General features: G+C 45.0%; 1 protein-coding gene across 3 annotated transcripts in view; it reads right to left on the bottom strand.

Annotated features, from left to right (window-relative positions):
* PLEKHG1 (pleckstrin homology and RhoGEF domain containing G1) overlaps positions 1 to 18,448 on the bottom strand; it is a 216,714-nt gene extending 198,266 nt beyond the window's left edge. For 2 of the 3 annotated variants that reach the window (XM_059401257.1, XM_059401258.1), the window contains exon 1: positions 18,294 to 18,448. The gene's annotated coding sequence lies outside the window, so the exon portion shown is untranslated. The remainder of the gene's footprint in view (positions 1 to 18,293) is intronic. The other variant, XM_059401259.1, reaches the window with a different exon arrangement.
* Positions 18,449 to 19,120: the final 672 nt, after the last annotated feature.

The raw sequence follows: 19,120 nt of genomic DNA, 5'->3' as shown, positions 1-19,120 counted from the left end.
ATTTGTCTGTCAAAGGGCCTCAGAGAATGGAAGGAAATCCTTCGCCTTCATAGTGCCTGGGGAGCACTCTGTGCTCCCCTCCTAAGCCCACTCACGCCTGTTGGCAGCTTTGTTTGCTACTTACAACAGCATCACCGTTCGTAACTTTCTTGGGCAGCTTGGAAAGAGACAAACCCCTCCACAGCAGACCAAAACCTTCACTGAGTTCTACAGGAAACTTTGCCAAGGACACTTGCCAAAGACTCCTTGACATCAACAGATAGGCTTCTCCTGAAAATCCCAGCCATTTAAGCAGCTTAGCCACCTTCTTTTTTTTTTTTTTTTTTTTTAAAGACTTTACTTATTTATTTGGCACAGAGAGAGATCACAAGTAGGCAGAGAGGCAGGCAGAGAGAGAGGGGGAAGCAGGCTCCCCTCCGAGCAGAGAGCCCAATGCGGGGCTCGATCCCAGGACCCTGAGACCATGACCTGAGCCAAAGGCAGAGGCTTCACCCTCTGAGCCACCCAGGCACCCCACTTAGCCACTTTTAAAGCACAAGTTTATCTTGCCACACCGGTAATTAACTAGTTAATTACTTCTCATCGACTGACTTTTAAATTTCAGTAGGACATCAAGTTTGATTTTGGAATTCCAACAGAAGACAATCTCATTGACTCAACTGGAAAATAAAAGTGCTGTCTTAGCAAAAACTTTTCAGAAAGGAAGTCCCTTCATTCTTCTCTGAGCCACGGTGCAAACAAGTGTGATGAAAGTGACTGCTGTTTCTCAAACTCAGTGGAGCATAAATGGATTCTATAATCTTCACCAGAAGCCTGCCACCACAGCAATGTTTTTTTGTTTTGTTTTGTTTTTTTGTTTTTTTAACTTAACAAACCCTCCAACTCAGGATACCCGGTAACAAAGGACTTCCTGCAATTCTCTGGGGATATGCAATAGAAGAAAAGTCACAGAATCTACATTTCTGAAAATATACAACTGAACTTGACTGCCCATCTTCAAATTTCTCCTCTTGGCAAAAATCTGTGCTGTGTTCTCGATTTTCTGATTTTCTTTCTAATCCTCTCAGTGATGTTGAAATCCTTCCACTCTCAACGTAGGTCTTAATTCTGGAAGTTCAGCATTTACCAGGGGTTTCTTTTCTATCACAGTGGATTGAGAATGTTGAAGATTAATCAATTCATTCCAAATGTGGAGTCTTTCGAGCAAGGTGTCTGATTAGTCTGGCTCTTGGGCAGAAAAACAAGTTCGTGCAAGACATTAAGCAGATGGAAGCAAGCAGACCATATCAGTTGTCACATCATTGTTTCCTTATGTCACCATGAATGACTGACATCCCATGGTGACTAGCATCTTTAACAGCCTTCTCTCCCAGAGAAACTGCTTCTGACTCTTAGTAAACGACCTCTGCCAAAATGAAGAGTTCATTGGAAATGCCCAGTTGTTAATCAAACACTAGACTCTAATACTTACTTGTACTTAAGTAGGGCATAATCTTGCCAGCAGGTAAATATTTTAGACACAGTTCTGGCTTTTAGAGAAGATAGCTCAGTTGTCAGTCAAATATTTTAGTGGCGACCGTGAGCCACGGCTCAGCGAGGTGCTGGAGCCGTGGACTTTGGTGACTCTGGCCATGGGTGCTCCTTCCCTCTGGAATGCCACACCTTGCAAATGTCACCTTCCTTTTCTCTTAGCAGCTGAGTTGTACCCCTACTAGTCACTCTTTTCTTCTACAATAATGCAGTCCTCAATTTTAACTGGCCATAAGGCTGCCCAGGCTTAAGATGGTATCTTTCAGTGCAACAAGATAGAAGGAGCTCAAGTCCCTAGGAGCAGATAGCTACCTACTGGCCTTGGACTTACTCAGACATGTGTCTCCCTCCCCCACCCACACTGGCAGTTGAATACAATCTCAACCCATACACTGAGCACACAATGTGCAGGAGGTCTGGAGTTGGGCCTTTGGGCACTAATCCCAGCGGTGTCCTTGATTAGCTAGGTGTTTGGACCAGACATCCAACTATTAGGACACCCACTTCTTTCTCTTCAAAATGGGAGCAATTGTCTGCAAAGTGCTTGTGAGCATGAAATGAATAAATGTATGCCAATCCTCTGGAGTCCTGCCTGGGCTGGGAAGTGCTCAGTCAATGTCAGCTATCACGTCCATTGCCACCTCCACCCCCATGCCCATCCCTCCAGGGTCTGCTCTTCCTTGCTATAACAGGAGGCAAATGGGAATCAGAAGGCAAAACTTCATCCCCGTCACCCTAGCCCTTCGCACTGTCTCACATCCCCCCCCCCCCCCGCTCACTCCCCAGATGCCCCGTCCCTTCCCGTCTTCTTACTGCTTATTTAGAATTTCCACTCTACTCCTCCTAGCAGCTGACTTTGCCCACTGTAATCCCTCTTCATTAGGATTCCTCTCACAGTGAATTCTAGCTTTTGCGAATTTCCATCTGTAGAGTTTCCCTGTTGTAAGAATTTAAATATTTGCATATTATAAAATTTCCACTAATATTTGGAAAAGAGGAACGTTGCAATGGAGAAGGAAGAAAATAAAGCAGATGCCGGCTCTCAGAGGGTGAAATTGGCCAAGCGAGAGCAAACAGAAGACTCTGGATTGTACTTGGGGGCTGGTGTGAGGGGAGAGGCCACAGACACAGAATGCAGAAGAGGGCTCACATGTGTATGTCTGGTAAAGCTATCAGAGCTGGATCTAACACTTTGAACCTCTCAGTGCTGTGGAGAGAGATTGAACTACGCAGAGACTGTAGGTTATACAAAGCCTTGTTCACCTCAAATACCAAGCTAATCTGCCTCAGAGCAAGGCACAATCTTGGAAATTGAGGAAAGCTCTTCCAAATCATGAAACCAAGAAAGCATGTCCATGTATTAGATGAATGATGGAGAGGAAAAACTGACCTTGTATCTAAGGTCATTAAGAGAACTGATTTGCCGACTTGTCATTGACAAGACCGGTTGTGTCCCTAAATTCATGAGGGAGCCCAGTGTGCTTGAAAATAATTTTCCTTAGATAGGAATCTAAAGTGTCACCTAGTCATTCATTCAAGAAAGCCCCAAATCTATTTTCATGCAACTATTTTCCCCTAGTGTTTACTCAAAAGAAAATGTAGAACTCTGAGGATGTCTTTCAATCTCATTGTCAGCAGTAAAATCTCTTCAAAGTCACCCCTGAAAGGGCAGTGAAGTGCCCAGAAGTGAAAGTACAACACTGATTTCCTATTCTGCAGGAGACCCCAGCAAAAGTAAGAAACCCTAAAGGGCCAACCTGAATAGGAGAGAGAGAAAGTCTGAATGGAGGGGCTGGAAGTCGTGGGGAAAAGCCCTGCTGAGTACTTCCTGCTACTTCCACTCAGTAGTCCCCCGCCCCCAGTCAACCCTTGAGGGCCTTCCTAGTGGCTTCATGACAAGGAAGAGATTTCGATTGTTCATTAAACAGTTGCTAAAGGCCAAGCACCGTATCACAGTTTATCTGCCATCATCACATGGTCCTCACAATCCTATGTAGTAGTTACCCTTATCCCCCACTTTATGGAAGAAGAAACAGCAGGTAAGTAGTACAATTCATGTTCAAGGACAGTCCATTCAGCTTGAGAAGTGTGAACAAGGCTATCTTCATTCCCTGTTCAAGAAGGTGAAAAGAGATGGAATTTCACATCCTCTGAGGCAAGAGCAGCAGGTTCAAAGATGGCCTGTCCCAACTGAGAACTCATTAAAGACGCCGGTGCTAGTTCTATGAGATGTGTAAACAAGACCGAATTATGCCTCAGCTACATTATGAGTGCAGTGGGATTTCTTTCATTAGCCCAAGATTGCAATCACCGTGTATAATATTTTAATGGAGTTGTCTTCCAAAAATAAAATTCAAGAATACAACTTAGCCACTCATGCAGTTCAATACTGCTGTGCTATTGGGTACTTTAGTGGGATGTGGCAGCAAATAAAACAGGCAGAAAAACACCGCTGCTCCAACAGGGCAATTTGAGTACAGATGGAGAAAGAACATATTAAGGAACTACAACTATTTTTAGTAGGCATATAATTAATTGATGGCTATTCTGGAAAAGTTTTCTTATCCATTGGAAATATATATTGAGATATTTCTGAGTAAAACAACATGATATCTGGGATTTGCTTTCATTGGTACCAAGCAGAAGGTTCACGGGGAAAGAGATGAAACAAGATTGGCAATTATAATTGTTCAGTCTGCAAGATGGGTACACGGGTGTTCATCATATTATTTTCTCTTTTACTGGTGTGTATTTGGACATTTCTTTAATTAGAAGAGAGAGTCCTCCCTGAGGAGCTCAGAAAAATAAAGAGTAATTTACAATGTGTCAATCAGACAGAAAGATGTGCTATGCAGGAAAAATAAAGAAAGGAAGGGAGGAGGGAAATGCTGAGAACAGGGCAGATAAATAAAATATTTCTAAATGCATATAGTATTTTATATATATATATATATAAATTAATAAGACATGGATGAGTTGATAATCCATATGAGGCCATGAAGCTGATTAACATGGTAATTAAAGGACATCTGGTATCTGAGAAAAAAGAGAGCAATTCAGGTTTTCCAAAAGATTGTCGGTTTTAAAGAAATGCTAATGATTTCTAGCATTTACTCGCATTTTCTGGATGCTAGAAGTAGGCTTTGCAAGCAAGCATGAGAAAGAATGACCGGGATCTGATTCTTAGCCTAAGCCTGGGGGCTGGTGCTGTTTCCCTTGTCTGTGAAGTGCTGCCCCTCGGCTAGGAAAGACAGATTGCTTGTCAGCTTGTCCAAAGTCATGCCAACTCTGAGTGGGGGAACCCAGTGTGGAACCAGATAGTCCATCTCCAGAACCTAGACATTTAAGCATCATACCACACTGCCTGTTTTGATGGGTATGTAGCATTGGATAATGAAGGGTAAACCAATAAATAGACCTAGATGTCAAGCAGTGACTTGGTATTTTTTGAGTGTGCACCATGTGAGATTTTATTTGGCTCTGGAGGCACCGTGGAGGAGTGGGGCAGGGTGTGGGGAAGCAGCCTGGGTATAGTCGAGGGCAGATATGGGAGAACAGCCAAGAGTAAAGCTCTCTGGGTAAGATGGCGCTAGAGGCAGACAATTGGCCCAGGGGGACTGCCCAAGGAAATGTCCTTGGAAGCCCAGGAACAGGAGCATAGGAATGGAAAAAGTGGAATCACAGGGCAGGTTCTCACCATTTCTACTCCTAAGTATTCACCTACCCACTCACCCGCATCCACACACAACACCTTCGGCTTCTGATCTCGTTCTAGAATGGGGACTAACAGTATCAGATAACCAGAACCTACCTTTCTTAGAGGCCAGAGATGGCAATGGTGATGTGGATTTATTCAAAAATGTATAAGCTTCTGTGTCGGGCACTGTTCTAAAATATTGGAAATAGAATGAAAACAACACAAAGCCTCTCTTCTCATGAAGAACAGATAAGAAACAAATACATCCTTTGTTAGGTGTTGATAAATGCCAAGAATAAAAATGAAGTAGGGTAGGAAGGATATGGCTTGCAAGGTGCGGGGGTTCCTAGTTTCTAAAGCATGATGAGGAAGACTTCTTTGATAAGGGGATACTTGAGCAGGGAACTGCAAACAGAAAGACAGTAAGGCTTTGATATCCAGGGAAGAATTTTCCAGGCCAAGGTCACAAAAACACTCTGAGGCTGGGGCTTGTTTGGCGTATGTGGGAACTACAAAGGGCGAGTGAGCCAAGGCAGAGTGAGTGTGTGGGTAAGAGCAGGGGATAGGGTCAGAGAGAAAGATGGGGGGAGGGGCCAACTGGGAAGGGTCTCGCAGTCTAGTTCACAGATTTCTTTGGACTCTCACTGAGTTGGGAAACCATGAGGGGCATTTGCATCAGCTAACCTATGGACAGGATCACTTTGGGGCTGCTGTGTAGAAAAGAGATAGGAGAGACCGTGGATCTAAGCAGGGAAACCTGTTAAGAACCTATTGCACTAATCCAGGGACAGAGGACAAAGGAGTTGAACCCAGTGGGAGCAGTGAAGTCTATGAGAAGTAAGATTCTGGATGTTCTGGATGTAGAGCCCGTGGAGTATGCCTATCCAATGGACCTGAGACGGGGGAATGTGACTAGAGGAATGCTAAAGGTTCTCTGTCTGGGACTTTTATCTCTACCTTAAGTTCTACCATGGGTTAAGCCATTACAGGTGCCCCTATGACAAGATATTCACTGGCCAAATTTGTATACTAGATACATCGGTCAGTGCTGGCTCAAGAATTATTTGAACCGTCTAGGCAAGAGGTAAGCGTCTAATAGGATGGGACAGGAGCATGGGTAAGTGAATGTGGATGGAGAACTGTTCAGGAAGTCACTGCTAACTGATTGGACAAGGAAGGTCGCTTGCCGCGACCAGTGAGTTACAGCGCTATTAACTAAGAATTGGAAAAGGAGGGAAAAAAACAACCCCAGGAAGTTGGAGGTGGGTCTGGAAAGAGAGATTATGAGTCTGATTCTGGGTGGGTGACTTTGAATCAATTGTGCAAAAGCCAACATATAAAATCCCAGGAGGCATGCAAATACGTGGGAGGCTTGGACAAGCCCACTGCAGTTTTTCTCTTGATTTCTTTTGAAACACAGTAAGGCCTCCCTACCTGAGCCAGAAAATTTAAATCAGAATATTCTACAAGAAATTTCATTTTATTATTTCCCAATAGACCTAGTCACTCAAATGAGGCTATCAGAATCCATTCCCTTCTAACATGACGGGGTCATCCGAAGACCTATCTTAGCAAGTTAAATTGGCAAATAACAGAACAATCCTTGCCCCCCTTAAAATAACATGAAACAATGTGATTAAGTCATATTGGGTTTTTTTTTTTCCAGTAAGAGTGCTAAATTTTGAATATGAGAATAACAAATACAGACTTCTCAAACTTGTTTTTACAAGTCTAATCTCAAAGTTGGTAAACTAGAATTAAGGTTTTTATCCCAAACCCACACATTTAACATTGAACATCTGACTTCTTGATCCCACTTTACAGTGGAAATCAAGAGCTGGACCAAAGTTAAAGTCGATCAATTCATTAAATAAAGGTTAAGAGCCTCTACTGACCAGGCTCTCTGTAAGGGGAATTCCAGGATGAATACGGCATAATCTCTACGCCCCAGAAAATTCACGACCTACCAGAAGGTCTGAGGTGCCCTCCCCCGGCATTAGGAAGCGTGTTTACAGAGCTGGCATAGGGTAATATCCTGTCTGGAAATGCAGATCCATCACTCCACTGCTGGAACATTAGAGACTTCTTACCACTACAATTTCTCTGATAGTTGTTTCTGTTCCAGAATAAACACTGCTGAGCTCCCAAGTACACTATAAACCGGTGAAAGACAGGCAACGAACCTACATATTTATAGAGTACCACATTTACTGCAGACCTAGGCAACTTTCAAACTACCGGATGCCTGTTGCAGAAAATCATTTGAATACACTTTCTTTAAAAAAAAAAAACAACAACAAAACAAAACCTTCATGAAGTGTTAAATCCGAGAACCTCCACATTTCTCCAGCGGGTTTCCCTCCCCCTTTCATTTCCTTTTCTTTTTTTCTCTTTTCCTTCCTCGTCCTCCTCCTCCTTCAAATATTTCGCTGCCTACTCAGAATTGCCTTTTTTCCACCAATGTGTGAAAACAAAGATTTTTGCCCACATTTCTTGATGCTCCTTTCAACCACTAGAAGAAGAAGTATTTTGTTCAAATCTTGGCTGTCAAGGAGCTCACGGTTTAGTGAGGGAAGGCAGACCAACTAAATGGTCATCGAAAATACCACGCCGGAAGTGCGAGAAATGAGATAATGAGGGTGCTCCGGAGACGGAAGGAAGGGGGTACTTGGCTGTGAAGGGGTTTAGGGGGAGGTGAGGTGATCGGCCATGGCTTCACAGAGAGCACCAGCCACGTGCTGCTCTGGGGTCCCCACCCAGGGGAGCTGAAAGAGAGAGGGCGACGGAACTGAAGGTGGGGACTGGTAAGCAGGAGGGTCAAAACAAGTAACAGTAGCCAAGCTGCTTCCTAATGGCCATAAATGCCTTCTCCTTGAGCTGTACCGTCTTGGCTGGCATGGCAGCTCTGAATCAACCCGCTTCTCATCACCTCCTCTGCGAGGACCGCTACCTACGAGAGCGCCCCAACTGTTCTACCTGTTTCCCAAACTTTCCACTGCGGTCCTCTCTCTGCACAGCAGCCGGAGTGATGATTGGCCATGAATCATATTAGGTCACTCCCCTGCTTCAAACCTTCCGGTTTGAAGTGCTTTGCACTTTTAAGCCATGGTAAAGACCTCTGATAATAGAAAAATCGATACCGTCCAGGTCCTGCTTGCCTGACCCTCTAGCTTCATCTCCCACCACTACTGCTCTCCTATCTCTTAGGTCCTCACCCCCCACACACACACCAATGTTCTTCCCTCAGATTTTCTCAGGGTCACTTGTTACTTAAGGCTCAGCTCAATGTAACCAGCTCAGATAGGCCCTCTAGGCCCTCAGGCAAAGACAGCACCCCACCCCTGAGGCATTTTTTCTATATTTTTTGCTTCTTCTTCTTCTTCTTCTTTTTTTATTTTTCCTATATTCTTTTCTTTACAGCACTCGTCACAAAGAGTTTTCCCTTCATTCCAGATTTGGTCTGTTTTGTTCAACATATCCCCAGAATTTAGGAAATTATCTTTGTTGAATAAACTAATTCTCATTGGAATGTTCGAGTATAATGAATATCATGTCTCTACTACAGTAAAACAAACCAAAAAAATGTGTTGTTCTTCCCTCTGTCATACCACGGACTTTTACTTCGGTCATTGTCATGTTGGTCTGTTGTTCCAGGGTCTAGTAGCAGGGAATAAAACTACAGGGTAACACCCAGTGAACACAGTAAAAGAGCCTCTATTTAGCAAGGGCTTATTATTTACGAGGCAGCGCACACACACTGCACGTTTAAATCTCATAACACCTTCATTACATGGTTTTATCCCCATTACTGAAGGCATTTTCTAGTAACTTCTAAATGACATGTAAATTGCCCAGTTCCAGGCTATTCCCCCATCTCAACTCTGAGGATTCAAACCTGAGAAAAACAAGTTAATCTTCTGCATGCACACCATTTCCCCCAAAATGAGCGCCACAGAAAGAGTGTTTGAACTAGTACCACAAAAAGGAAGCAAAGAGAGCAAGTGAGTTTGATATTTGATTGCATTTTGGAGTATCAAATACGAATCTTCTCATCGGTATATGGTATACAGTTCCTGAATGTTTGCCAAGCATGTTTATTGCGTATATCAGTAATCCAAAACCAAGGGGACTTTCAGGCTAGCTGTAGCTAGCTCTTATGTCTTTAGGTGCTACAGACAGGTATTTTCTCCTTCATTTACATAAGAACGTAAAAACAAATACCTGTTAACTTCCTATTTGAAATTTCTTGAACTACGGTGCTAGATTAAATAGTATCACCTCTCGATATGTAGACCATAAAGCGAAATAAATCTCTTTTTGCTCCTCAGAGGAATTCCGGATTTTGAAAGGCATTGCTATTGTGGGGCTTGTGACAAATCGATTTTTAGAACTTCATGATATTCGCTTTCATAGCAGAGTAACTTCTAAAAAGAAGTAACAAAAAAAAAAAAATGAGTGCTCTATAATGATGACACTTTCTGGAAGTCATCTGGATTGTAAGTTGCTAGAGGTAATGTCTTGTAACAGGGCACACCAGGGGCCACAAGGTTCCTTGGACCACAAGACATTATTTTCACATTACTTGCCTTACCATTTTAGCTTCAAGATCAGATATCATTAAATATTGTGATTAAATGGCATTCCTTAGAGCTTAACCCAAACAACTGTTAAAGGAGAGAGGGGAAAATAAGCATTTATCTCATATACACAGGGAAGAATAGTGGAAAAATGCCAAGACCACCAAGATTTTGCTCCATAACGATATTCCAGAAGCTTCCAAACATTTCCCCAAGCACTTTCTAGACACAGCCAATCCCAGGCAGCCCATCCACGTGCCCATTTTCCATCTGTCTCCTGCCCACATCATCACCCTTAGTGCCTCTCCCCCATTATTCCTCGGCACTCTCCCAAAAGTCTGATCTACGCTGGCAAAGGCATAAGACAATAGAACACTTTTCTTAAAAAACAAACAAACAAACAAATCACAGGAAAAAAGCCATAAGTGACTCTTAATCTCACAAAACAAACTGAGGGTTGCTGGGGGGAGGGGGTTTGGGAGAAGGGGGTGGGATTATGGACATTGGGGAGGGTATGTGATTTGGTGAGTGCTGTGAAGTGTGTAAACCTGGTGATTCACAGACCTGTACCCCTGGGGATAAAAATATATGTTTATAAAAAATAAAAAATTAAAAAAAACAAAAACAAAAACAAAAAAAAAACAAACAAACACACACACACACAAAAAAAACAAAAAACAAAAAAACCCCTAACTTCTAGCGTCTACGTCTCTGTTATGCTCTGCTATCCCCCGCTAGGTAATCCTACATTCCTGGGTCTGACTCTTAGGCTCCATAATTCGTGTGTTTAGTCGATTCACATTTTAAGAGGCATGAGACAGCTGGATATTTAGACTGTAAGTTGTTTCAGACCAGCTACTGTACCCTCCTCTGAGGCGGTGATAATATTTTAGCATAACACAGATGCTTAACCTAATGACAGGTTTACATGGTTTAAAGGGAACAAACACAGGATGGTATATTTATGCTCCAGATTACAGTTTTCCCTCCCTCCCGGCACGTCGGAGAAGCACAGATGGTAGTGTTTGAGGACCGTGTGTAATCACACAGCCCCGGGAAGCTGAACTCTGTGATGGCCTCAGTTCCGTGCCCCCACACCTTCCTCGTGGCCTCATGTTTCCCCCACCTTTGCCCCGTCACCCCAGCCAGCTTTCTAGTCACAGACTGGGACAGCCTGAAATCATCCTAAGGCTGGGCTGGTTCATGTGCATCCCTGGAATGCGTACGAATGACCTTTCCTTTGCATCTCCTTGTTTGCGAGGACTCGATTTCAACTAGAGTTGGTAGGGATTCTGAAGACCTCCTAAAACCCAAGGACTTCCATCGAGGAAGGTGGAGGAAGGAAGAGGAAAAGGTCTGCACTTTGTTTCCTCCTTGGACAAGCAGTGACTGCCCTTCCTGGTCAGGCGGAGCACGGAAGGGGACTTTACTGGGGCTGCAGTGGACCACTGGAGGAGGCGAGGGCCCAAAGGGACAGAACTGAGGAAGGCACTATACTCAGGGGAACAACATGCCACTGAGTGCTGTGGACTTGGGTATGAATTTCATACCCAAACAGCTTGAAAGCACATTTTTATGACAGCTAGAAATAGCCACGTGTTGTCAAAGCTCCATTCAGAAGTCATCCATTCAGAAACCAAGGAGTTGAAAGAATCTTGGAGTCATCCATTTAGAAACCGAAGAGTTAAAAGAATCTTAGACAGATGGGGAGAGCTGGTCAAGGAAAGAGAGACAGGAAGAGTCCACACTGGGTGCAGAAAAAGACCTTGATGAGTAAGGACTCAGAGTTAGAGGGTGGTCAGAAAGAAAAGATTTCAGCAGCCTTTTACTCTCTGAACAGGGTGGAGGGTGGGGAAATACAGGAAGAGAACATCTCTTGGAGTGTGAAAACCTGGAGACTTGCCAGAGGAGAAAAGGGGGCTGCTTCTAAATGGAGCCCCTTCCACTTCATTATCAGAAAGGACCTACTTGGTCAGAGCAATGATTAGCCCCTTGGGAGACAGAGGAGAGAAAGAGTATTTATGTTGAATTAACTCTAGAAAACTGAAGGACATAAGCGCCAGCTAATGTCTTCATTGCCCCTAGAAAGGCATTTATGTGCATTAATCCCTGCAGACAGCTGCCAAAAGGAATTATCCAGCTGCAGAAGCCACTCGACTTCACTCCTACCCAAGGTATGTGTAGGTCAATTCCACGTAGACAGGATTCTCTAATACAATTTGTTCCTTTAAAGGATCGAAGTGGAAGTTTTAAACTATTTTAAAAACAGATCAGCTCACAAAAGTCTGAGGTGTCTCACAATGTCTTAATTTACTATAATCTTTATCTTTGATTGATCCAAGTCATTTTTTCAGAGGTATGAAACAGAAGAGAGAAACTCAGAATATGAACCATTGGCTCCAATCTTGTATGCAACCATAGAGCATCCCTAGTGTATTCCATGAATAGTTACTTAGCAACAAATATCAATACATATCAAATATCAATACATGTCCTCGATGTTAAGATGTACATTTTTCACAACCTAGGGATGTATCTTATAGGAGAGGGTTGTCAATTTTATTGACACCATTTGCTTTTAGTGGGACCCTAAAAGATGGTGTCTTTCACAAATATCTTGGATTTGATGAGTGGGAACTCACCATTTTCATTCAAGTCACAGTTCACACATGACCTTCTCTGAGAGGCTTCCTGGAGCCCAGTCTAAGGTGGCCCACCCAACACTTTGATTCCTTTCCCTTGGTATCCTATCTCCATGGGGACCACATCTCTTATGTTCACCACTATGCCCAGAACTGGATCAAGCATCATCCTAGACATAGTAAGTTCTGAATGGAATGAAGGAAAGTTACCATTTATTGAGCAATTACTACATGTCAGACCCTGAACTAAATGCTTTATGGAGGCAAATCTCATTTAATCCTAGCAATTTAGAGGTCATTCTTATTATCTACTCTAAAGATGGGACAGCAGATGGTAGCTTAAGTGGCGAAGCCAGGACTAGACCTCGGCACAACCTCACCTCAAAAACCAGACCCGTAGGCACCATACTATTCTGTACATCACACACAAAGCCTGGAAATACTTCTGTGATTGTCCAGAGCTATATGGGAAGATCGCTAAAGCTACAGACTCCCACCCTTAAAAAGTAATATTTGTCGGGACGCCTGGGTGGCTCAGTTGGTTGGACGACTGCCTTCGGCTCAGGTCATGATCCCGGAGTCCCAGGATCGAGTCCCGCATTGGGCTCCCAGCTCCACGGGGAGTCTGCTTCTCTCTCTGACCTTCTCCTCCCTCATGTTCTCTCTCACTGTCTCTCTCTCAAATAAATAAATAAAATCTTTTAAAAAAAAAAGTAATATTTGTCTACTGGGGATCATCACATCCCTCTGTCCTTCTAAGTGCTTTAAGTACAAGGTCCTGTGTTAATAAAGAAGTACAGGTGTCTCACCTCACCTCTGCCTAATAAGATGAGGAGAGGCTCCATGGTATGTGCGCTGCCGAAGCGAGCATGAGGAGAGTCTCCATGGAAGTGATGCATATTTCAACCTTGAATGGAAGGGTTCCACCTTTAATGGGAGACAGCATAGCCCACTTAGGGCTCTGTGAGTTACCTGGACTGATAGGGACAGAGAGTATACATGGGAGGTGCTTGAAGAAAAGTAAATACAAGGGCCTTGGGTGCCATGCCGGGGGGCTTGATCTTCATTTCATAGGATCAATACTCTTCATGAACAACCCATTTCAGTGTGGGCTTTTCTCTATCTCAGCCGAGATTCTCTTCCATTCAGCACCCAACTCAAGAGAAAATATTGAAATTTGGCATGGCCATTCTCACGTCAATTGATGGCCATGTGGAACAGACTTCTAAGGCAAGTGTAAAGAGAAAATCGAGAATGACTGGAAAAAGAATGACAATGGAGATTTGATTCTAAGTCCATGTCTACTGAGCCACCTTAAAGCCTATTACATTTGTTACTTTGGGTTTCTGCAGAAATACTGACGCATACCACAAACATAGCCTATTTCATTTAGGACACAGGTGACAAACTACGGCTACAGGTCAAGGCCAACCTGTAGCCACTCTTACGTGGCAGTCAAGGAAAGGTCGATTTTTATATTTTTAAAGGACTATAAACAGACAACACTCTCTCTCCAACACAAAGAGTATGTGGCATAGGCATACAGGTACCAGAAAATACTTACTATCTGGCTCTATATGGAAAAAAATTTACTATCTAGAACTTCTTATCCTCCTCCTCCATCTCTGTTCTGACACAGGTCATCCATCCAAATTAGTGTCTAATGTGATGAGACATGTAGAGAATTAGACCCATTTACCATCTCAGAAATGAAAGCCAATTCAATGGTATGATAATTTATTGCTCTAGGAATTCCTCTTATGAGAATTCTAAATTTTTAGCCAATTGTTAGACTCACACCCATTTCAGCTTTGTCTTTGATAATTTAAGAAGATGTCCTCCCTTACACTGAAGGGCTTGCTATCTTTTGGCCAACTGCTGTAACGGTTTTACCTTTTTTCGTGCTGGTGGTAAGTGTCTTCAGGAGGCCCCGCAGCCGCCTGGTTATTAAAGTTTACCAAAACAACTTTCTTAATTAAAGACCCGTGAAAGCCCTGACTCTCCTCCCATTGGGTTAGTACATCAAGTGGGGGGTAGCTGCAGTCTTTTTCAAAACTTAACCTTGCATACTTCAGGTTGACTTTTCCTCCAGGATTATATGGGATGAGAGAAGGAAGAAGAAGGTTATGGGTTTTCGGATCCATGAATGTGACACCCTTTTGCTTTCCATCAAACAGTAAATCAGTATTTACCAGAAGAAGATGTTCAGGCTTGGGAATTTCTACTTGCTTCTACCTCATCAGAAAAACATTTGGGGGGGGGGTGGTACCCTTGTGTATACAGTTTGAGAAGAGAGCAAAGTATGACTCAAACTTGAAAACTATCCTAGATAGACTGTCCACTCCTGGTCCCTGGGAGAGGAATCACCCGGGCATACTGGAAGTTCTACAGCATCCAGGTAACCTGCGGCCCTGTTGTCCTAAACAGACCTGCCACCACCACCCCTACTAGGAGGATTAGCTACACCTCTATTATCTTTGCTAAAACATCTGTTGCTTTTCATCAGCATGAGCAATGAAAAGCTGAATGTAGAGTCTTCTCTTAATTACTTGAAAGCTGGCTCTCTAATCATAAGTTCTACTTGGCACAGATGCCCATGGCTCTGACTGCCCAAATGGTTGGGTGTCAGCTTTTTCGTTTTATTAAGATTGATGGAGGCTGCGATGAAACATTAGTAGTTGAGATGTCTGCCACCTGCAAGTGCTCGGCTGCTTACAGTCTCTTTCTAGAAAGTGTTTCCATTTCCATACCTGCCTGCATATGTGACCATTTTGCTTTAGGAACCATGTTTTTCCGAAGACAAAAGAGACAAGCTCCTGAAAGAATGAATCATTGCATTTAATAAAACATATTTTCCTATGCTGCCATCATTTCTAGATAATACAATCTGGGGGCAAAGACAAGTGAACCTGGTTTAAATCACAGTTCTGCTAGTAGAGCTTTGCAACCTCCAGAAAAAACAATCACTCCTGGGGCTTGGTTTATCAACAATAATCACCTTTAAAGTATACAATGTGGCAAACACTTACAATGGATTGTCTCATGAATAATCATCAATGCTCAGTGTGACTCCCCAGGGGAGAGTCATTATTTCCTAAATTTACAGAGGAAGAAATGAGTAAAGGTGAGATAATTCTGACAGCAACCACCTATAATTGTTACATTTTCCTGGTTATAAAATAATCTACATCTAAATAATTTCCTTAGCAGGGTCAAGGTCTCAGCCAATGAGCTATGGAGAGGCAAATTTCATTCACAGGTCAGTTTGTTCCAGGACATTTGGTTCTTCCCTACTTGTGCTTTCCAAAACCTTTAAAATGTAGGGACTCACCTAGATCATCCAGGATCCATTCTAGCCTTAACATTCCATGCATCTAAACATCCCTGCAGAAGGATTAAAAGATGATCATTGCTTGAAAGACCAATCACTAGCAATGAAAACAGGAGGGAGAAGCCTGCAAACAGTGGATAGCAACTGTTAAGAATCAGAGCACAGGGACACTTGGGTGGCTCAGTCGGTTAAGAGTCTGCCTTGGGCTCAGGTCATGATCCTGGGGTCCTGGGATAGAGGATGGAGACTTGTGCCTTGGGCTCTCTGCTTAACAGGGAGCCTGCTTCCTCCTCTCTCTCTCTCCCTCCTTCTGCCTACTGCTCTTTCTCTGTCAAATAAATAAATAAAAATCTTAAAAAAAAAAATTCAGAGCATAGATCCAGAAATTGCTTTTAATTTCCTAAGAGCTCAAAAGACTCAGGGCTACTCAAGCTTTTCCCATATGTATATGTTAGGCTACATACCATTAAATCTTAATTAAATCACTCAAAAATCACATCCTCAGAGGAGAACAAAAGAGTACGGGTTATTCTTGGTTTTGAAAAATGACATTGCTGCTTTCTATTGATTTGTTTCAAAGTGACCGCTTTATCTCTTTGAAGCACAGACTGAGTCTCCCAGGGAAAGAGTTAAGCTTGTATCGGGTAGCATCGGCCATATTCAAATCACTACAAGAACTGGTGCCCATAGCGAAGATGGAGATGAGCAGGGAAACCCCATCAGGGAAAGCATGAAGCCATCACGGATCAGACTGCCAGATGATTTTCTCACTTTGCCCCTCAACAGAGAGCTTCGGATTGCATGTAGGACAGAAAGGGAACATCAGGCTGTGGATGACCTATTAGGGATGAGGTCAGCAAGACGGGACAACTCTGGGGACACATCTTTAAGTGGTTTAGTGGCCTCCCCAGGGGCCTCAAATAGGACAAAAAGGAAAGTGACGAATTAGGAATCCAGATTCAAAGACAGGAAAGGATCATATGTCAAACCATCCCTTTGTAAGGGTTGAATTTTGTCACCAAATAAATATCACTGGAGAGTGGGGGAAGGGGGGGTGAGCGTGAAGCTTGAGGAATTATCTGGTTCCTGTAGATCACTTTGTCATCGGGTTAAAGCTAAGGGCACCAGAGGTGGAATGGCCCGCTCAGGTCTCCAAGTTAGAAAAGTTTTCTTATTCCCCGGACACGACAGGCTTGGAAATGTTTTAACAGAGTCTAATCAAAGTCCAAAGCCTATAGATTCTTTAAGTCAGCCAACCCCAGAAACTGAGAAGCCAGAAGAAGCTGATTTTCACACTTGATAACTATTTTCATAGCATTTACACGACTTCTCTAGGCCTGGAATTCGGTGAGATGACAAATTTGACCTCGAGTCAACATTCTGGACTTCTCTTGGTTTAAATACGAAACGCAAGGTAGCTCGGTAGCCACCTCGCACCCCACCCCCCAACGCCCGCATCCCCCAACACACACACCCAGCTCCGCATAGATGCCTGCTGGAAACAGCCTTTCCTCGGGACTTCCACTCAGTGATTTCAGAAATCTGTGCAGTAGCCCGGGCCACCTGAGGGCGGTACAAACGGAGCGTTAAGGACCAGAACTTAACGCAAGGCTGGCTCTGCAAACAAGACTCCACGGCGCGCTTAAAAAAGTCATCCATCTCATTGTTTCCAAGGAACCGAAAGAAATGTAACAGCTTAACTTCTCCCGGTTAGAACCTCCTTAGGCTTCTGGTTTCGGAAACAGACTCTCAACAGTGGACACAAAGAGGGCCCTGGGCTTCGGGCATCCCCCGCAGACCCTGTCGAGGCCAGGAGGTCCGCAGCGTCCCAGCGGACCAGGTGCTGCCATTTACCCACGTTACGGACAAGCCACCTCAACCCCCCCCCCCCCCCCCCAGGGATCTTATTTGCAGAGCCGGGACACCAAGGCAGGGGTCCCCCAAGCCAAAGGCTGAGCCCCGGCCTCCTCCTCCCACCGCAGTTCGCCGGTCCTGGGAGGCCAGGCGCCGGGACCGGTGTTGGGGAGTTGACCTCGGATGTCTGGCAGTCGCGTCCCGTTTTCGGACGATCTAGTCTGAGTTGTGGGGTTGGGTTTTTTGTAACACTCCTGCGTGCAGGCAGAAACTCCTTCTCGGATCAGGCGGAGGGGCGGGAGCGCGGGGCCGGCAGATCAAGGCTGCGCCCGGGCTGGGGCCGGGACTCGGGGACCCGGGGACCCGGAGCCCGGAGCCCCGAGCCCGGGAGGCCGCGGATCGCCCCCTCCAGGCGGCGGCGGGCAGCGACCGGCCCCGCGTCCCGGCGACGGGGACGCGCTCCGGGAACACCGTCTGCTCCCACCCCGGAGGGAGCGCGCAGGGGAGAGGGGGCCCCCGGCACCACCTCCGCTCGCAGCCACCTGCGGGTTGGGGTGCCGGACCGAGGGTCCCTGGGTCCCCTCCCCGTTCCCCGCGGCTCCCGCCGGGCGCTCCCATCCCTGGAAAAGGACCCCGGGTGTCGGGGCGAAGCCGGCGCTTACCCGAAGAGGGGCGGCTCCTGCGCGGGGGCCGAGCTTCTAGGTCCGCGGGGAAGGTGCGGCTGCGCTGCGCGAGCTCCGACTCCGGCTCCCGCGCCCGCCGAGCGCCCTGCGCCGCCGCTCCGGCTCGGACTTCCTCTTCCTCGGCTCGGCCCCGCCGCTCGGCCGCGCTCCCCGGCTCGGCCGCGCCCGGGCCCGCCCCTCCCAGCGCCGAGATGCCGGCTCCGCCGCCCAGAGCAGCGGATCTTCGGTCCCTCCTCCCCGCAGCCCCCGGGCGAGCAAGGTGGGGAGGAGGAGGGGGAGAGCCCAAGAGCGAGATTAAGCACTTGGACTTGTCCCTGGAGCGTTGCCAAAGAGTGCAGTCAAATTACAGACCCTGGGGGATTTTTTTTTTTTTTTTTTTTTTTTTTTTTTTTAAATCCCAGCTACCGTTTTCGCAGACACATCATTTTTCTTCATTTTCCGGGATCCTCGAGTCTAGCTTTCTCTTGGACGTGATAATTTCCCATACGATTTCCTTAAAATAATACCAAAGATCATTTTTTTAAAGTCAACATTCTAGTACTGCACAGAAGCTTTGGGGTTATACTATGTAAAAAGAGGGGAGAAGCTCAGGTTTCCAGACATTATTACCCTAATCACCTAAGTTAATGTACCAAATAACCTTTGCTTAGAGAAAGTAAAAGTGAAAAGGAGCAAAGACGACGACTAACCTTTGAAATAGCCTGATAAATGTTTAAAGGTGCCGGCTCTGTAGTAGAATTATGACTTCAGTCAAAGGTGCCTAGGATGACGGTCAAAGGCATGCAAAGTGATTCCTTAACACTTAT

The sequence above is a fragment of the Mustela nigripes genome, chromosome 5 (genome assembly GCF_022355385.1).
Source record: "Mustela nigripes isolate SB6536 chromosome 5, MUSNIG.SB6536, whole genome shotgun sequence".
Taxonomy (NCBI): domain Eukaryota; kingdom Metazoa; phylum Chordata; class Mammalia; order Carnivora; family Mustelidae; genus Mustela; species Mustela nigripes.
The sequence above is the reverse complement of the archived record's forward strand: the minus strand, read 5'-3'. Positions and strand labels throughout refer to the sequence as shown.